The sequence below is a fragment of the Schistocerca serialis genome, chromosome 3 (assembly GCF_023864345.2).
Source record: "Schistocerca serialis cubense isolate TAMUIC-IGC-003099 chromosome 3, iqSchSeri2.2, whole genome shotgun sequence".
Taxonomy (NCBI): Eukaryota; Metazoa; Arthropoda; class Insecta; order Orthoptera; family Acrididae; genus Schistocerca; species Schistocerca serialis.
In genome coordinates, this window is record NC_064640.1 from 875,620,551 (window position 1) to 875,642,731 (window position 22,181).

At 38.3% G+C, this 22,181-nt stretch overlaps 1 pseudogene; it reads left to right on the plus strand.

Annotated features, from left to right (window-relative positions):
- Positions 1 to 267: 267 nt before the first annotated feature.
- LOC126472161 (5S ribosomal RNA) lies at positions 268 to 385 on the plus strand (annotated as a pseudogene).
- Positions 386 to 22,181: the final 21,796 nt, after the last annotated feature.

Consider the following 22,181-nt stretch of genomic DNA (forward strand, 5'->3'; position numbering starts at 1 on the left):
CAAAAGATGCAAATTTTGTCCATCTCTCTGATAATATGAGTATAAGGAAAAAAAATAATACCATTTTTCTTATTGAAAAGGCAGCTAATGAAATATTTCAGAATATCAGTAGATTGTTCAAGGCAGATGGATTACCATTTAATTTAGCAACACTGACTGCATACAATGCAGTACTTCTTACAGAAGTCCAGAAACTATCAAAATAGGTTTCTCAAATAATGAAACACAAGAAATTTGAAATCTTAAGTTTCTGGTATTGGAATATCTGGCAAAATCCTTGCCGCAGTGGATACACTGGTTCCCGTGAGATCACCAAAGTTAAGCGCTGTCGGGCGTGGTCAGCACTTGGATGGGTGACCATCCAGGCCACCATGTGCTGTTGCCATTTTTCGGGGTGCACTCAGCCTCATAATGCCAATTGAGGAGCTACTCGACCGAACAGTAGCAGCTTCGGTCAAGAATACCATCTTACGACCGGGAGAGCGGTGTGCTGACCCCACGCCTCTCCTATCCGTATCCTCCACTGAGGATGACACGGTGGTTGGATGGTCCCGGTAGGCCACTCGTGGCCTGAAGACGGAGTGCAATTGGAAAAGCCACTGTCTAGATTTAATGACTTAGTTCTGCTTTGTTTCCAGTATACATGTTTACAGATAATGTGATTAAAAATTTAAGAAACTAATTTATTCTGCATGTTTTCATTCACTGTTAACTGTGGAATCAGTTTCTGGGGAAACTCAACATATGAGACGGACATTTACTTTCAGATCGCAGAAGTCTGTTATAAGAATTATATCTGATGTTATTTCAAATATCATGCACTTTAGTTAGAAGATATCTTAGTTAGCTGGTAACTTCCTTTCCTGTGGCACCACAGGACAGTACATTGTTCATTTGTGAACTATTTTATGAGCTTATAACTATAAGGAACTTATTTTGGTTTATGGGTGTGCTTAGTAGTTTAACTGTTACATTTATTGCATGTTTGCCTATTTGCTAGGCACAGATCTGCATTTTAATAATTGTGTTGTACATAGTTCTGCTGCCTCTAATGGTTATGCTACAACTAATTGTTTGTTTTTGTTTGAGCAGTCAGTTCGGTTGCTTCTGTTCCTCTAGCACCACAGGAGAATGCATTGTGCATTTTTGAATTACATTATGAGCTTCCAACTATGAAGTGACATATTTTAATTAATCTGTGTGCTTAGAAGTTTATTTTTTATGTTTGTTGTGTGTTTGTGTATTTACTAAGCACAATTTCATATTTTAATAACTGTCTGGTCCATAGTTCCACAACCTTTAGTATGATTAGAGACTGTGATAACCGTATTTGGATGCAATCTGAGTTGGTGACCCTTTACTCACAGCTCCAGGCAGTCCTCCATCCAGTCATGTAGCTTGAGGCTGTTGCCAATGGGCTGTGGGAAGCTGGAAATGGGGATCCAAGGGATGTCCAGTGCATCACACATGTCCCTCAATTGATCCGCTACTGTGGCTGCCATGTATTATTACCCACACTGAGGTTGAACCCTCAGCTGTGGTTGAGTAGCAGATTGTTCCATGGTCTGGTAGACTGCAAAAGATTTTCTGTGAGGCCTATTGAAAGGCCTTCCCAGTTTGTGTGATAACAGGTTTCTGGAGCTGTCTGTTGCTGTTAAAAACACTGAGCCAGATTCAAGATTCAAGATCTGGGCGTTCTCAGAGAGTGGCATTACTGGTAGTTGGGGGCTCCAGTGTTAGATGTCTAATGGGACTCCTTAGGGATATGACTGCCAATGTGAGGAAGAAGTCCAGTGTACGCTTTGTGCAAAACAGAGAGAGTCATATGCAAAAGCAATGTGTGGGACAGTAGTAGAAAACTTCTTGCATTACAAGAAAATTTAGCTGCAAAAATTTTCTCTAGTAACTGTAGCGGCATGTGGACCAATGTATCTACTAAAAGTTTTCCTGGAGATAATAATCTCCCACCCTGTTGATTATTTTCTAACTCTGTTGTGACAGTTTTGTTTCTGGAATGACTAATACATTTAAAATAAAAATTGTAAGATGTATTCTAATGCAGAACTGTCACGTGTGAACCAGAATACTAATTCAGATGTATATTATAGTGATTTTGAATAAATTTTTCCAAACAAGCTTTGTTCATCAGGAGAAGGTAGAAATATATGTGAATTTTTGAATGAGCCCAACTCCAAAGAGGGGACTGACTACATGAAAGAATTTTGTGAAAAATAACTTCAAATACAAATTAATCTAGACAAGTCCTATGATAATTTTACACAAACAAAAGCACTTACAAGAAGACATTGGGGAAAGTCCATTGGGTATTAGTTCATCAGTCTGAGGATTCAATGGAATAGTTTCTAAAATATGTTGATAAATTAGACAGAGCATTAGAGAAAAGTGAAAGGCAGAATTTAACCAGAGTGATTATCATGGTTGTCAACATAGGGGATTGAACCAAAATTAAAATGTTGGAAATCATTGGAGAAGGAATGCAGAAAATTTTTGAAATAAATATCAGGGGGTTGAAAAAGTAGACATTTTGAGTCCAATGATATGAATAGAAATGGGAATACAGAATTTGAAAATAGGAGTAGACTGTCAGAACTGAACAACAGACCCATTATAACTAAGGCTAACCATCAAAGGATCCTTTAGATAGAACTACAGGGGAACACACTAGATGAGGAAACTCTATTTTGATAGGAAAATCCGGAAAGCAGTGAATACTGATGTGTGTGATGATAAAATTAAAAAAAAAAAAAAGATAGTTCTAATGAAAGGATAGAGTCAGGCACAGAAAGTCTCACAGTTTTTTATAATCAATCACAGAATGAAGCTTTGAAAGCAGAAGAAATTTCTGATAATACTTTTGATGAGTATAGAATACATAATTTTTTGAGCAAAGAGAAATTAGAATTTAAAAGTAATCCTGTTGCTTCTTGTATTGATGCTGATAGGTATAATAATCATGTACTGAGAGTGACTAACTCATTTTAATTAGTGCAATGGAAGTAATAATGAAGCTGATAATCATGATGATGATGAAAAAGTGAAAAGTATGATTGATTCAGATCAACAGCCAACAAGCCAGGATACTAATAGAGAGATACATCAGAATCACATTTGGCCTGTCAGTATCAATATGTTGGTTAGCTCATATCAGTTCAAATGGTTCAAATGGCTCTGAGCACTATGGGACTTAACTGCTGAGGTCATCAGCCCCCTAGAACTTAGAACTACTTAAACCTAACTAACCTAAGGACATCACACACATCCATGCCCAAGGCAGGATTCGAACCTGTGACCGCAGTGGTCGCGCTGTTCCAGACTGTAGCCCGTAGAACCACTCGGCCACTCCAGCCGGCTCATATCAGTAAATTAGCCTGCTATGCCTATTTTCATTCAGTGCTTTCATATGGCCTCATATTTCGGGGCAATTCATCATTAAGAGAGAAAGTAATTATTGCACAAAAGTATTTAATCAGAATAATAGCTGGAGCCCACAAAAGATCACCTTGCCAGCGTTTATTTAAGGAACTCGGGATATTCACAGTACCTTCACAATTTATATAGTCACTTATGAAATTTGTCAATAATAAGCCATCCCAGTTCAAAAATAACAGCAAAGTGCATAGCTACAACATTAGAAGAAAGGATGATATTCACTGTTCTGGATTAAACCTCACTTAGGCACAGAAAGGAGTGAATCATGTTGCCATAACAATCTTTGGTCATTTGCCAAATAGTATTAAAAGTCTAACAGATAGCCAACCAACATTTAAAAGCAAATTAAAAGAATTTCTGAATCACAACTCCTTCTACTCAACAGATGAATTCTTAGATATGAAGTAGTAGCTGTAAAAAAATTGATTAATTAATTTGTGTAAAGTAAACTAATGTTAAAGTGACATGTTCCACATCATTATGAAATGTCGTATTCATGATCTATTGAACAAGGATTAATGTATGTATGTATGTATGCTCTGGTGGGATAAGCAAGGATATACTACATGAGCTTTTAAGAGTACATAGTTTCAAATAATATTGTAATGGTAATAACAGCAAAATTAATGGTAATTTAAAAGAAGTTTGCGACAAGGTGGATCTAGACAGGTGGAAGGAAATGAAAGTTAACTTAGAGAAGGGGAATTTGTTATGCCTGTGAGTAATATGCAAACTGAAAAAGAAGCACTCATGGTGAAGGATGTAATGAAAAAAATAGGTTTCAGTGAAATTCAAGGAGGTCAATTAATGAAGAAGATACAGGATGTCCTTACATTTTTATACAAACTGACAACTGGGACAGTATGTGTTTGAGTGACACTAGCAGTCCGTTTTGAGAGATTTCAGATAAATTAAGAGACAAAATTATAACCAGTCCACACTTCACTGAGATACCTATAATAGGGTTCAGATAAAGATAATTACTGGAATACAGGTGTTACTTCAATTTTTTGGGAAGACAGAATTCACTAAGTGATGATCTGTAGTTGAGATTGGAGTTATAATGAGATTTTATGTATGAATGGATTGTAAAAGTAAGAGTAGGATTTTTGGAGAATTTTTTTTGTACTGATGCCATAAGTGATATTCCGTCTCAAACCAAATTAATTGTGATAAATTGTGCAAACCGTAATAATCAAATTGAGGAGAGTGAGCTATGATAATGAACGGAGATATTTGAAAAAAATGATAATTACAGCATGTTGAGGAGAGACCAGCTGATGAACAGTATCATAGTTTGGTAGAGCAAAATTAGAGTAAACAGGAAAGTTAAATCACAGACTGAAAGAAATTCTGACAGAATATTTGCTGGAGTATTATGACTACAACCATATAGGCCATTTTGTATTAAACCATATGCTGGGTCATCATTTAAAAGGGAAGCTGCAGAAAAGGAATTACAAAAAATGGAGTTTTGTGAATAATTGAGAGAAGTTATAGTGAATATAACAGCCTACTTGTTGTTGTTTCAAGATAAGATGGTGCGGTAGGAAGGGGGTGGGTGTGGTGGGTAAATCTAGTTCTGGAACTGACATGTTTAAACAAATTTTTAGAGAGGGGAAGGAACCATCCTGAATATACAGGGTTTCTCTCCTAAGAGCCATCAGGCATATTTGCAATTTCGTTTTTGCACTGTGTAACTAGAGTCAATCCAAACAATTACTGCTTCTCACATCTTTCATGTGGCACCCAGTGTCAAAAGAAAGTGGCAGTTTGTTTCCCATTTCAGACAAAATCATTTTTAAATCAATATTTAGCATTCCCATTCAATAGAGCACTCATAAATTAGCCTAGTCTGATATTTGTTTTATCAGTATGTATTGACAGGGGCAGTAAAATGTGAAGAACAAATAGCAATCCAGCAGCAACTCAGTAGCACTGCATTCTTGGAGGTAGTGATCAGAGCAAGCCACAGCAGTGCTGTTGCTGTTGGAGTGCTGGTTATTATAGAAATTGTACTGTGCCTGTTAATTCATATCAATAAAACAAATCTGGTACTAGATTAATCTTTACCTCTCTAACAAATGGGCACATAAAATTCCAATTCAAACATAATTTTCATTGTAATGGGAGACAAACTGATGCTTTCCATTGCATGAAAGATGTGGTGAGCAGTATTTGTTTGGACTGACTCCAGCTACACAATGCAAGAATGAAATTGCAAATATCTTCTGTATAGATGAGTAACTGCATAAATCTGAACATATTAAATTCATGACCGGTTGGGATCTCACTTCTGGATTTCATTAAATTCCTCTTGAACAAAACATTAGAAAATACACTGTATTTCTTTATGGGGGCAGATACTGTCAGTACTTGGTTCTCCCTTTTAGTCTTAATGTTTTGGTTTCCAAAGCGACTAGGATAAAGAACAGGTGACTCCAGTATATGAGAAGAGTAAAAGAATGGAGCTGCAAAATTACAGATCAATAGCCCTAATGTCAGTTGGCTGCAGAATCCTTGAACATATACTCAGTTGAAATATAATAAACTTTCTTGAGACTGAGTAGGTTACATCTATGAATCAGCATGGTTTTAGAAAGAATTGCTTACAAGAAACTCAACTTGAGCTTTTCTCACATGATATACTGTCAACAATGGATGAAGGGCAACAGGCAGATTCCATATTTCTCGATTTCTGGAAAGCATTTGACACATTTGCCCACTGCAGGCTGTGAAAAAAGGTATGACCATATGAAATAAGTTTACTGATATGTGAGTGGCTTGAAGACTTGTTAAGTAATAGAACCCAGCATGTTGTGCTCGATGGTGGGTGTCCATCACAGACGAGGTACCATCAGGAGTGCCCCAGGGAAGAGATAGAGGACTGCTGTGGTTTTCTATATGCATAAATGATTTGACAGACAGGGTGGGCAGAAATCTGTGGTTGTTTGCTGATGATGCTGCAGTGTAGGTAAGCTGTCGAAGTTGAGTGACTGTAGAAAGATATAAGATGACTCAAGATGACTTAGACACAATTTGCAGTTGGTGTGATGAATGGCAGCTAGCCCTAAATGTGGGAAAATGTAACTTAATGCAGATGAGTAGGAAGATCAAACCTGTAATGTTCAGATACAGTATTACTAGTGTCCTCCTGCTTGACAGAGTCAAGTTGTTTAAATATCTGTGCATAACACTGGAAAGTAATATGAAATTGAACAAGCATGTGTGACAACCGTGGGAGGGAAGGCAAATGGTCAACTTTGGTTTATTGGGAGACTTTTATGAAAGAGTGGTTAACCTGTAAAGGAGACTACATATAGGATGCTGGTGCAATCTATTCTTGAGTACTGCTCTAGTGTTATGGATCCATACCAGGTCAGAGTGATGGAAGACATCAATGCAATTCATAGAGGTGGGCTGCTAGGTTCAAACAACAGGTAAGTATTACTGAAATGCTTCAGGAGCTCAAATGGGAATCCCTGGAGAGAGGGCGATGTTCTTTTTGAGAAACATTTGTGAGAAAATTTAGAGAACCGGCATTTGAAGCTGACTGTGAAATGATTCTACTGCTGCCAACATACATTGAGCATAAGGTCCATGAAGATAAGATATGAGAAATTAGGACTCAAATGGAGTCACATAGAGAGTCACTTCTGCCTCACTCTACTTGCAAGTGGAACAGGAAGGAAATGACTAGCAGTGCTACAGGGTACCATCTACCATGCATCATAAGGTGCCTTGCTGAGTATCTATGTAGATGCAAATAGATACACTGGATTTTGTTTTGGAAAAAGAACTGTTCATGGAACATACCATTTATTTTGATGACATGATGTAGATTAGGAGGAGAATTTAAAATTATTAAGAGAAGTGGCTGATAAATTAAGAAAGGGAGGATTGTCACTGAAATAAGAAAAATTCAAATTTGCTTTCCTTGGCCACCACATTGCTGAAGAGTGAATTTTGACTGTTACTACCAAAATCATAGCCATTGAAAAATTCATAATTCCCAAAACAAAGAAATAATTGAAGTCATCTTGTGGGCTACGCAGATTCAATTGCAAATTATTTAGTTCACAGGCATTAAATGCTGCTTGTTCAAACAACCTCTTGAAAAGTAACACCATGTGGGTTTGGGATGATGCTTGTCAGGAAAGTTTCAATGAAATAAAGAAACTACTTTGCTTCATGCAGTCACATCAAATAAAAATGTCTAGGGGTAATGTTACAGAGCAATAGAAAATGGAATGACCATGTAATAACAGTAGTAGGGAAGGCAATGGTTGACTACAGTATGTTGGAATAGGTTTAGAACAGTATAGCTCATTTATAAAGGAGACAACACTTAGAATACCAATGTGACCCATTTTTGAGTACCCCTTGAGTGTGAGGGATCCCCACCCTCCAGGTTGAATTAAAGGAAGATGTAGAAGCAATTCAAAAGTGTGCTGCTATGTTTGGTCAGCACACAAGTAGCACACAGATGCTTTGTGAAATCAAATGGGAATTTATAGAGGGAAGATGACACTTTCTTCGTGATACAATTCTGCAAGGATCACAAAGATAAGACAACAGAAATTAGGGCTGATATGGTGGCATATAAACAATCATTTTCCCTTCACTCCACTTTTGAGTGGAACAGGAAAGGTAATAGTTAGTAGTGGTAGTACAATGTTCCTACCGCCATTCACTGTACAGTGGCTTGCACAGTATGTATATAGATGGAGATGTAGAACTGGCTAGTTTAACAGCACAAAGACATCCTGAGCAATGAGTTAAGTTGTGCTAAAATAAAAGTCAAAGAGGCAAATTATGTTAAATGTTTTATACTTCAGAAAGCATTCAGAATGGTGCATATGTCTGTATAAAGCTTTTTGCTTAAAATGAGCATTCCTGTCGCATCTTTGATTATTGAGCATTCCTCCTGGGACACCCTATATATATAGAAGCTTTGATAGCTGCACCCTGGTTAAATGGGTAAACAGCCAGTATACAGTTGTCAGCATTCTATGATTTGACAATTACAGCATTGCAACAAATACACTATTACTCTAACGTGGAATTGGTCAAGAAGCCGCTCCTTTCAGGTATAACAGATGTATATAGCATTACTGTTATTCTGCAGTAATAAGGAAACACAAAAGTTGGCAGGTGTAGAGATACATCTTCCAGACAATAATAACTGATAAATCTGTCGGCCTATAGTTCTCAATTATTTGCATGTAAACTATGTGGGAGTCTCAGTTATGCCTCCAGTTCCATTGTTCTGCTGGACTATTGGCTATCCTTCATAAGCAAATTGCATTTTAAAATTGGGATGGGTTATATTTGCTGTAGTTCTAATGGGATATTTTTAATGGCTGGAGGCATTACCACACACAGCAATCTCTGCTTAAAAAAGGCGACTGACAGTAGTACATAACACAACTTGGAGGATACGCTACAAAAAAAATTGGGACTGACAGACGTCAAGTAGATAATCCTTCTTAACTCAGATGCCATATGTATTACATTAAAACTGGAGACACATATTTTTTTCTGAGTCCAGGACTTTTTTAAAGTAATACACTAATGTCTTGAGTAGACTTAAACCATTTCCTACTAAAGATTTTGAGTATGAAGCTTATATATATGTAGTACTACTATCATTCTGTGGTAAAGAGAATACACATTAAAGTTGACTCAAGTAGAAATACACATGACCATGGGAAGAAAATAAACTGTACTGTGTCTTACTGCTGATATTCGTTTTATCATCATTAGGCCATGGTCTAATGAATAAATTTCTGCTTAACATTTTGTCTTGGAATGCTGGAGACATTTTCACATGCTTTCTAAGCCATCAAAGTCTCTGACGATGTCTCCAACACTAGAAGATGAAATTTTATGCAGAGTCCTAATGCCAATAAAACAAATATCAGCAATAACACAAATACCAGTGTGAAATCCAGCATTCTATGAATTTGCTCTGTCTATCTACAATTTCATTTATTTGCAAGTAAGCTATGTAGAAATTTATGTTGTGACTCTGATTTCATTGCTCTCGTGGATTACTGGCTATCTTTTGTGAGCAAATCAGGATGGGGTGTACATGCTGTAGAAGTCTGTAGCTTTAATGGAACATTAGATGATAGCAGAGGACAGTGACACAGATACAGAAATATTTTACTTAAAAAAAAATTACTGACACATGTAGTGCACCATAGAGGTAACTGAAAGTTGTGGTAGGGGGCGTGCAACCACTGTAGCCACAAAAATAAAAATGGCTTTAAAATAGCTCGTTAGTCAGGGATTAATAGTCACAGGATGCTTCTGGAACTTTTTTTAATCATTACTTGTTTCCGGCTCTGCCCATCTTCAGATGACCTGGCGACAAATATATTTTGTTACAATCTTGAAAACTAAAGGCATTGTCAAATGGAGCCCCTATACTAAACCCCCATATAGCAACAAGACAATTAAGCTGTAGTACATACCCTATGATACAAAGTGAACATACAACTTTGACAAAGTCGTCAAGTAATTTCTAAAGCGACATACGTTTTACAGTTCCACACAGCAAAATGATATTTCAACTGATCATATGTGCTGCTAACCGATGAGTGATGTGGCTGGTGGCCATTCCTGCATAGGAGAACTATATGGCACTAGGTGGTGTACGCCCTGTGGTATTAATGTCATGGCTAATATGCCATTACAAATACAATAACATTAGCAGTTATAAAATACTTTAGGCAAAGACAAACTTAAGTCATAAACAGGTTTATTTTACAATCTATTGTTCAACTAAGATGTTTGTAAATTGATGATTGTAATTATGTGTGCATCATGCATGATAGCACCTTAGCACTTACACTAGCCAGCATTAACAAGCAAACTCTGTGAAATAAAACTGTATATGCTTCAGTTTGTCTTTGCCTAAGCTATTTTGTAATTAATAATATTATTTTATTTGTAATGACATATCAGCCATGACAGCAGTGCCACAGGATGTAGCCACCTAGCACCAACTAGTTCTGTTAAGTGGGAACGGTCACCAGCCACATCCTTGGCTCGCAGTAGCACACGTTTAGTTGAAATCTCATTTTGCTCTGTGGAATTGTAAAATTTGTCACTTTTGACTTTACATGACAACTTTGTCAAAGTTTTGTATGTTCACTTTGTATCAATGGGTATGTATGTACTACATCTTAAATGTCTTGTTGCTATATGGTGGTTTACTACAGGAACTCTACTTGCACATGTGTGTAATTTTGGAAGATTGTAACAAAATATAATTGTCAGCAGGTCATTTAAAGATGGGCAGAGCCCAATACACATAATGAATAAAGAGAAAATGGTCCAGAAACATCCTGTAACTATTATTTTGTGACCAACCAAATTTCTTTCTAGTCCACGTCAAAAACATTTTTATTTTTTTTACATGTAGTGCAGTCAACCTTTGTTTATACAAACTTCAACAAAGATGACTTGGATAACTAAAGCTGGTAAAACACATTTTTTCTCAATCCAGTACATTCTTCTCCACATTACCCAAAGTGCAGGATGACCAGTTAAACTGCAGGCAATGTTACTAAGGCTTAGTTCGCATGGTACAGTACTGCAAGGCACCTGAAAATCACTGTTGTACAGCATGAATCAAGATGTTCTGTACGTAGAGGTATAGTACTCATACAGGATATAGATGACAAGAGAGTGGTTCCTGTTAGTGGGGATAAGTTTGTTTACAAGGCTGTTAGTTGCTAATTTAGCTGTGCTAGGCCTGTAACCTCTGAACTTTAATTTTTCAAACAAAAAATTTAATAACTTGTATTCTTCATTAGAAAGCATTTATTTATGCTACATGGTACAAAAATAATTTTTTACATGCGTACAGTTCCATATTATACAGATTACTATAAACAGTACACCAGTTTCAAAATTAAATCATTAGTTACACATAAGCAGATCTTTTTCTACACTCCTGGAAATTGAAATAAGAACACCGTGAATTCATTGTCCCAGGAAGGGGAAACTTTATTGACACATTCCTGGGGTCAGATACATCACATGATCACACTGACAGAACCACAGGCACATAGACACAGGCAACAGAGCATGCACAATGTCGGCACTAGTACAGTGTATATTCACCTTTCGCAGCAATGCAGGCTGCTATTCTCCCATGGAGACGATCGTAGAGATGCTGGATGTAGTCCTGTGGAATGGCTTGCCATGCCATTTCCACCTGGCACCTCAGTTGGACCAGCGTTCGTGCTGGACGTGCAGACCACGTGAGACGACGCTTCATCCAGTCCCAAACATGCTCAATGGGGGACAGATCCGGAGATCTTGCTGGCCAGGGTAGTTGACTTACACCTTCTGGAGCACGTTGGGTCGCACGGGATACATGCGGACGTGCATTGTCCTGTTGGAACAGCAAGTTCCCTTGCCGGTCTAGGAATGGTAGAACGATGGGTTCGATGACGGTTTGGATGTACCGTGCACTATTCAGTGTCCCCTCGACGATCACCAGTGGTGTACGGCCAGTGTAGGAGATCGCTCCCCACACCATGATACCGGGTGTTGGCCCTGTGTGCCTCGGTCGTATGCAGTCCTGATTGTGGCGCTCACCTGCACGGCGCCAAACACGCATACGACCATCATTGGCACCAAGGCAGAAGCGACTCTCATCGCTGAAGACGACACGTCTCCATTCGTCCCTCCATTCACGCCTGTCGCGACACCACTGGAGGCGGGCTGCACGATGTTGGGGCGTGAGCGGAAGACGGCCTAACGGTGTGCGGGACCGTAGCCCAGCTTCATGGAGATGGTTGCGAATGGTCCTCGCCGATACCCCAGGAGCAACAGTGTCCCTAATTTGCTGGGAAGTAGCGGTGCGGTCCCCTACGGCACTGCGTAGGATCCTACGGTCTTGGCGTGCATCCGTGCGTCGCTGCGGTCCGGTCCCAGGTCGACGGGCACGTGCACCTTCCGCCGACCACTGGCGACAACATCGATGTACTGTGGAGACCTCATGCCCCACGTGTTGAGCAATTCGGCGGTACGTCCACCCGGCCTCCCGCATGCCCACTATACGCCCTCGCTCAAAGTCCATCAACTGCACATACGGTTCACGTCCATGCTGTCGCGGCATGCTACCAGTGTTAAAGACTGCGATGGAGCTCCGTATGCCACGGCAAACTGGCTGCCACTGACGGCGGCGGTGCACAAATGCTGCGCAGCTAGCACCATTCGACGGCCAACACCGTGGTTCCTGATGTGTCCGCTGTGCCGTGCGTGTGATCATTGCTTGTACAGCCCTCTCGCAGTGTCCGGAGCAAGTATGGTGGGTCTGACACACCGGTGTCAATGTGTTCTTTTTTCCATTTCCAGGAGTGTATGTTCTAATTCTTTTTCAGCACTGTATCCACACAGCCAATGGTCCTGCCACAGTGGTACCACCAGTTCCCATCAGATCACCAAAGTTAAGTGGTGCTGGGCTTGGCTAAGACTTGGATGGGGCACTGTCCAGTCTACTGAGTGCTGCTTGCAAGCAGGGTGCACTCCTCCCTTGTGAGGCAAATTGAGGAGCTACTAGACTGAGAAGTAGTGACTCTGGTCTCATTAACTGACTATGGCTGCGAGAGTGACATGCTGACCACACGCCCCTCCATATTTCCATCCTGTGATGCCCATAGGCTGAGGATGACACTGTGGTCGGTCAGTGCTGTTAGACCTTCTGAGACCTTTCAGATGGAGTTTAGTTTAGTTTTACTGTATCCATACAAGAAAGTCTTTGTCAACTGTCATTATCAATAATCATGATACAATATGGAAATCATTTACGTTGTCACTAAATTCATTTCTTGCTCAGGTAATGAAACTATTGATTGTGAGAGGACTTGAAGCAGTTGTTATGTTTCATCATACATAAGTGAATATTGCACTTTTCATGCTTCAGTTTTGGCTTCTGAGCACACATTTCTTTCTAGGCCATGTTTCACTGCCCACTATTTTTGAGCAGGGTCCCACATTGTTGTATCAAACATCATCCAGCAGTTTTCCTTTGTTATTCACTCTTGTCTTCTAAGAAAAGGTGCCAGGGCATTTGGGGCTTGGTCTCCCTCTCTTTATATTCAAAACTGGAACACCAACTTTAGAAAAGGCTTCAGAAGTATGAAAAGAAATTCTAACAGAGCTCTGACATCTTTATAGTATTTGTTTCACCTTTACATCTCACTTTTTTCCAGCCAACTGTTGGTGATCGCAAGATCTATGAAATGGAATGTAACTTACAGACTCAAGTTCGTTGACCAAATACATATCCAACAGAGTTCAATTAAGAAGTCTGTTTTAACAACAACCCCATTGAGGAATAGTAGTACTTTACAACTTCAGGTCTGATCACTTTTATGAACACCTTTGCAGTTTTATTCCATTGTTGAACTCAGTCTGGTTGTTCTTTCCCCAATATCCTTGATACCGTAATCACTGTCTTGTTATTCCACTGAGTAGTCTAAAAATTACCTGATAATTTGGATAGAAGTGAATAAATTATCAGCATACACTTTATAATTTTCCTTATTTGGTATCCTTCAACATAATTGACACTACAGGTCCAGATGCTCCCAAAACATTCATTCATTTCAGGTTTGAAAGGAATTGCTTTCCCTTGGTAGGCAGTGAAATTGTAAATCAGTCCACTCTCACCTCCCATAAGGTATCATTTTACCGCCAATGGAAAAGACTTGCCTTTTATGTATTGCTTTGTGTTCAAAGATCCTCTAAAAAATTCTGTTCAAGATGAAGATAATGGTATCTTGACTTCACAGAACCAGTGACAGGTCTAACCTCCCATAGTCTGTCATTAGTACTGTCTGGTTTGTCAATTGCTAAATGTAGATTAGTGTGCAAATTTCCAAGTCAGTTAGACTATGTCTGGTCAACAAACAATGAAATGAAGCAATTAAGTGGGTTCCAAAACAGTCTCAGCCTAGGGAAGTTTGGAACACCCATCACAATGTGCATTTCAATGAGCATCGAAATTTCTATGGGATCAACTGAAATACTACTGCCCATGTTTGTAAGACAGTAATTGTTTGTGTGAAATGCAATAGTTTCACCACGAAAGTCTTGAACAGACCTCCTAAAATATTCATGTGGTTTGTAAATAACTTCTCCATTGTGTTGGTATGATGTTCCAAGCCAGACGTTGTTGTGAAGGTTTCCAAATTATTTTACTTTACCCTACATACACTCACTCACTCACACACACACACACACACACACACACACACACACGCATACACATACACATACACACACACACACACACACACACACACACACACATACACACACATATACATGCAGCCATGCAGTTCCTAATCGGAACTATCACTTAGAGCACTTTCTTCCATCTCTGTGCAGTTCCAGTAACTGTGATATCAATAGCACCAAAAATTGAACAAACAACATATCTTATTATATCATATTGGTTTTCCTCATCTTCTTCTCCATTAGAGCTAGAGTATGGGTCAGATACATCACCATTTAGCAATTAATGCAGCAGATTGCTAAGATCAGCCTCTGATAATGGTGTGTACTAGTCAACATGTCTTTGTCAGCCTGGCTGCATTGAACAGCATACATACCATGAAAAGGGCATAATCATAAATATAAAATGTAGTCAGTTGCCACAATACTTGAAAGTGACAATTGAATCAACAGTAAAATCTTTGATGGTATCTACTTAGAAACATGACATGACCTTCGTTTCCATTCCATAGTTGAAGAGAAATTACTCCATAAATGCATGATATTATTAATATAGACTAAATCTCAGGAAACATTAATCACAAATAATGCTTTATATTATGTGGATTTTTCACAGACTGTCTACAACTCACAAATTGTAACTATTGAAACCTTTAGTGGTGCATTCAATACATAAAGTTTGATATCAACATAAAAACTCTTATAGGGCTTTTTGGCGTAATTATTGTAGTAATTATGCATAACAGTTTCAACTCTGTTTAGGAATAGAAATAATGCCAATAAATACTTAATATACTTCAGTATAAAATAAAAAATACAGTATTATCAGGAGGAGCTGTGTTGCTGTTCACCATCTTGATTTCTGCAGTTGTTTTTGGGACAGATACTTGATGGCAGATTATGTTACACACAGCTTGTCAAATGTAAGTGGTACTATGTCCAGAACACCAATGCTAAACTGTCTCAAGAGTGTTGCACAAAGAAATAACAGTACGTTAAATGACATATTTTGTTTTGTACATCAGGGCTGAAAGGGCTAGGCATGTTAAATATGGACCATAAATGGAAATAAACCTCTTTTTAGCTGCAACATGTTAGTTTCTCCAACATACATCATGCAACATGACCATGTCAGGAGGATCCTAGAAACTGGAGGTAATATGGAGCTTTACCAACAGTCACCCTACAGCTTCATTTCGGAGCTATTTTTTAACTTGTGGAGTAATTATATTTGACTAACACCTATTTTGATAGAGAGGTAAACTACATCAAATCTCATTACGCAGACTCCAACACTATTTTTGATTTGGCACTCATGTTACTAATATTTTATAATGTATCCAGACTAAAGAATAAGACAGTATTAAGTTTCGATTTATAACTACAATGTATGGCCCCACACCCAAGGAAATATTAACAGAGTTAAAAAACATAACAGATATGAATCTGATGACTGATCAATGTGGCATCAAAACCATAGTGTAGCACAGGTGTCTGCACTGCTGTAGCTGAGAATTGTTAGTACCACATATCAGTACAATCTGCATTCAGGAACAGTAAAACTAAAGTAGACCTGTCCCATTGTTCCGTGGATCTGCTTTCACGGTTCTGGATTGTGAATAATGTGTGAATTTCTGCATCATCCACAAACAAGTGTTTTGTCATTTGGGAATAGCATTCTATATGCCACTTATACTTTGCTGAGTAACACCTTCATTCTCCATTTGAATGTATAACATGCAGAAAAATATCTGTTTCCACTACCACACAAATCCTGTGTAACATAACAGTTATAATTTTTTGCCTAGACTTGTAGAGAGCTCAGCCATTGGAGATGTGGAATATGTCATACACTACAATCTTTGATGAAACTTCTGCAATCTTTGATGCTCATAACATCTTTATTCATCAACAAGATGTGAAGGCAGATGTGCTCCCTCTGAAGTTAGTTAGTCTGCTGCTGACTTCCATGTTGTACAAATGTGTTTCTGTTGCACTCGTGATATTAATAAACCTCATATAACTGTATCCTGCAGTATTAGGATTTCATTCAATGCACTTCCCCCATGGAAGAACTACAATGCAGACCCCAAAAAGTGCAGCTAATTTTGTCTCCACTTTAGAATTTTGTTCCACAATAGTGTACTGACAGTACTGCAGTAAGTGGGTATGCAAATTGAAGAAGGACAAGGGTGGAAATATCATAAGAAACAAGGTTAGACTTGTGACTAAAGGATGTACACAGACAAAAGGATTTGACTACGAGGAAACATACACACCAACGGTTTAACTTACAACTATTAGAATAATGCTAGTTATTGCAATCCAACAAGGATTGGTTCTGTAACAATTTGATGCTACCAATGCTTTTCTTCATGGATTTCTCTGGAAGGAAATATACATGGTTATTCGTGAGGAAGTGGCTATTCCCTGAAGAATGGAAAGATGGGAATGGTTTTGTGTACAGGTTACAGAGTCTTTATATGGCATAAACAAGCACCATTAGCATGGAATAATTATATTCATACGTTTCGTATCTCTATAAAGATTCAATCAGTCAGAAGCAGATAAATGTCTTTACTATATGATTTTAAAGGAAGTTATCATTTACATTATCCTCTATGTTGTTAACATTTTGAGGGCAGTAAACAACCGAGAGGAAATGGATAGAGTTAAATTTAAGTTTAAAATAAAGGAACTAGGAGAGCCACATTCATACTTGGGAATTGAGATTCCAAGGAACGAAGGAGAAATGTACCTGAGCCAAACATCATATTTAAAGAGTTTGCTATGATTCAACATGCAAGACTGTAATCCAGTCAAGATACCTATGGAAGTTAAACTGGAAATCAAGGAAGGAAAAAGGCTTGATACACCATGCAGAGAGTTTAATGGATGCTTGATGTATACAATGACAGCAACGAGGCCTGATTTGTGTGCTACATTCAACTTCTTAAGCAGATACCAAAACAATCAGTAGATAGAACTCTGGGCATGATTGAAAAGAGTTTTAAGATATATTAAAGGAGCCATCTATACAAAACCACATTATCAACAAGGGAGTTAAAATGCTCTTCAGGCCTTTGTTGATGTAAACTGGAACAAAAAGGAAGATGAAAGATCTACCTCCAGCTATCTGTTACAATTGTTTTGAAATATTGTCCCTTGGGCAACAAAGAGACAGATTAGTGTACTTTCTCTTCTACAGAGGCAGAATATGTAGCTCTGGTAACAGCTGCTGCTGAGTTACTCTGGCTGAAATACTTGCTGGACAGCATTGAAATTCCACTTCAATGACCAGTTCACACATTCAAAGATAATCAGTCCTGTATACAGTCATGAAGAAATAGCAACATCATCAGATGAGGCACATCAACATTAAATATAATATTATGTGGCAACTTCACCACCACAAAATAATCTCTGCCAAGCATATATGTTCAGAAAACCAGATTGAGGACATCTTTACCAAAGGCTTATCAGGTCCTAGATTCGTCACTTTGAGAAGCTTGTTGAGTTTATCATAATTTTTGTTAGAGTTAAATGTAAAATCATAGAAGTGAGGAGCGGTGTTGAGAGTGCAATTTCAATGAACGTACCTGTGATTTACATAAAATATCTTCTAACTTAAAAAGCTTCGCTGTCATCATTATTTTTTTGTCAGTTGTCTTCAGTTAATTTTCAATTTAATATAAACAACTAATAATTGTCGCTAACATTTTGTGAATATTATTTTAGGGTGACCGATTGAAAAGTTATCTCAATAACAAAAAACTGAAATTAACACAAACAAAAAACATCCGATATTTTTGAAGCATTTAACCATTTTTTTCGAACATTATCACTATTTTTTCATCCATTGTTATATTTGTTCAAGCACTTTTACTATTTTTTGAGCATTTTCGTTATTAACATCCAAATATTTTCCAAAGATCCCAAGAAAAAATCTTGAAAATTCAAGGAAAAATATTTCAATCGTAAAATCTAGATACACAAGATTCAAATCATCTCCCCATGTTCAACTATTCTTTTGTTCAAAATGTCGATAAGGAAACAGAAAAACCCACTAAACCAAGTACACAATAATTTTTTTCACTTCTCTTACTCATTTAGTTCCTTAAGAAGTTTATTATTATATTTATTCAGTATAAATGAGTCTCTTCAATGTTTTGGAAGAGTAAGAAAATTGTAACATTAAATATATTTAAAAGAAACATTAACACAGTTATTTTCTGAACTTATAGATATGCTGATAATCACATACACATTCTACATTGAAAATTATGACACTAAAACTTTTTTCAAACTTTATTGGTGTTATAAGTTGAAAAGATGATAATGGTGACTGGGAACATAGTTTAGGAGTCAATGGAAACATGAATATATTAAATTTGAATTTTATCAAGTTTAAAAAGTGTTAAATGTAAAATTTATCAAATAATCATTTTATAACTATAAATATATAATTATGTACTAGTAATTATATAATGTCCATGTGGTAATATCTGTATTTTTCTGTCGAAAACATATCTTTTATCACCATGATGAATTAATGGTTCAAATGGCTCTGAGCACTATGGGACTCAACTGCTGTGGTCATCAGTCCCCTAGAACTTAGAACTACTTAAACCTAACTAACCTAAGGACATCACAGACATCCATGCTTGAGGCAGGATTCGAACCTGCGACCGTAGCAGTTGCACGGTTCCGGACTGCGCGCCTAGAACCGCGAGACCACCACGGCCAGCGATGAATTAATGGTTCGTTATTTTTGTTGGTAGAATAAATTATCTGTTTAACGCTTCATATTTATTCATAGTCCCCTACTGTCCTGTGTCATTAAACAAACAATCTTTAGAACCTTGTAAGATTATTTTATTTTTATGACATGTTTCTTAATACCTCTAGATTTTTTTCTCCACAGTAGCACCAATATTATAAGCATGCATTTCTTCTTAAGCCACAAAATTCCTCCATTATTTTTCCATTACATTCATCTTTCAATTTACCTAATTCATTTTTATTTAGTTGAGGAATGTTGTAAATATTATCTTTTGGATAAGCACTTGTTTCAAATTTATCAACATTTTATTCATTTCTTCATAAAAGTCTTGCGTTTGCATATTATAAATGTAATAGTCAATATCTTGATTTTAGTTTTATTCAAGTTAATTGCAAAATGATTCTCATTTAATTCTTGTATATGGTAAAATATTCAGTCCTAAGAATAGTAAAATGGATTAGTGGGAAGCATTCAGAACTCGTCAGAAAGCCAGTTTAGAAACTGCTGCTGAGCAAGAGGCCTGTGAAATATTTGTATGATATGCTGGAAGCCGCTATGCAAAGCTTGTTCTGCTAACAAGGAGTGGACCCTGGAGCATCATGAGGTTTGTAGCAAGCACAACCGCCTGACCCTTGGATGGCAAAGGCACCAGCACAAGGGGAACATTTACAGAAGACGTTGGGCAATATTACATGCTAGCAGCAAGACATGATGTGTGAGCTTTATTTTACTCACGAATGAAACAGCCTTCATGGAACATTCCAGAAGGGTGGTGTCGAGTGCAACCACCCCTTATAAACAGGAGACCCACCGACTGGAGGAGGAGTGCAAGTGGGTAGACGTCAGGGACACTACCTCTGTGTTGGTCAGGATCAGGAGCAGGACTTGTCATAATCCACAGAAGAAAGTACTGAGTAAAACTCCACTCACCTCTGCACAGCAGTCGGGATGTTAACGTCGCATACTAATGATACTTGAATGTAGTAACGTTATATAGTTATGGAATGAGCCAAGGGGGTACTTCCAGGAAAAGTAACTACTTGTCTATGAGTAAATGACTTGCATCTGCTAAATGACAAGATTCCTACTAAGTTCCACACTCTACACTACTCAATAGTCTACTTTTCAGCTGAGATCGGGGCTACAATAGGCGGCCCACAGGCAGTGCCTCATTGGAATCACCAACTGAGGTAAGATCCCGTCTCTCGCAGCGAGTGTAGCTCTTATTCCCTCTCAGGACAAGATGAGATGGGAAAATTTTAGTGTCAGTGTGTGGAAACTAGTTAATCGATCAATAATAGAGGCAATTCAGAATTGAGGAATAGGTATAACAGGGGTGCCGCAACACTCCATCACAGAAATGATAGCGATGTCGCCGAGCATCCCTGCAGTACAGCTCCGAGGGAGCACCGCAACACGCCATCGCTGAACAACAGGGGTGTCGCAGCACGCCAGCGCAGCTGCGTGAGGATGCCGCACTATACCACTGCCGGGGTATCGCTTCATGCTGACACCATCACACGACAGTGAGTAGGCGGCTAGCAACAGCAGAGGGCACACATCGTGCCGGCAATGTGATCACTGAGTCCATCACGCCAACCACAATTGACAAGGTTAGTGACAATGGAAGACATTGCTTATCCCGGTAGCACAACTGGCAGGGAAGTGACATATGAAAATTATCTTGATAGCGCTTCAGCAACTGAGAGGGGTCAGGTGTACCTGAGGTACAGTGAAGCAGCTAAATTAGTACTGAGAAAATTTGATGGAGATAGGGACCAATTATCTAAATTTATAGACAACTGCGATAATGTCTATATTTTAATAGAACCTAATGGTAGGACAGTATTCTCAAAGTATATCACTAGAAAGATAATGGGCTTTGCCCACAGTGAACTCTTAGTAAGAGATCACACAGAAACTTGGTCCAAAGTGAGAGCTGTGTTATTAGAGAATTATTAGAATAAACATACTATTGATTTCTTTGCACGTCAAATGTTTAATAGTCGGCAACAGAAAGAGGAAAGCATGGTTTAGTGGGGTTCTCACAAGGACACATTGTAATTCCATTTCAGGAAGACAGCAAAACAAGTACTGAAGGACGAGGAATGGTAGTCAGTAACGACTTAATTGGGACACTAGGGAAGGCAGTCTTTGTTCAAGGATTATATGGTGACAAGATAAAGACAGTAATGAGGCTCAAGGGAAAAAGTTGACTCTATCGGAGGCCATTGATTTAGCGGCATCAGAAGAATGCGCAATTCTGTCTGACAAGGAGAAGCACCAGGTGGTAGGCATGCCCTGGCTAGAACAAAAAGTAGCTGCTAAATGTCTCAACTGCAGCACGACTGTGCATATAACGTGAGACTGTAGACAGAAGTATACTGTTCATAAGGCAGATACAGTAAAAGAAGCCCCCCAAAGACATGACCATGGTAGGAAGCCAATTAAAGAGATAGATGTTAAAGAATTCAAGTGAAATGGGTCATGATCCAATTGTCTTGTGCTGGCATGATGTTCACAGTGTAATCTAATGGGGCACTCTGCACTGTGCCTCAAGGCAAAGCCTGTGGAATCCTTCATGTGTCACCAGTTCAGACATTTCACCTGGGAATGCCAGGAGAGTAAGTGGGCTAATATACGTAGAAGGAACGAGTCAGAAACGCAAAACAGGCATAATCCAGCA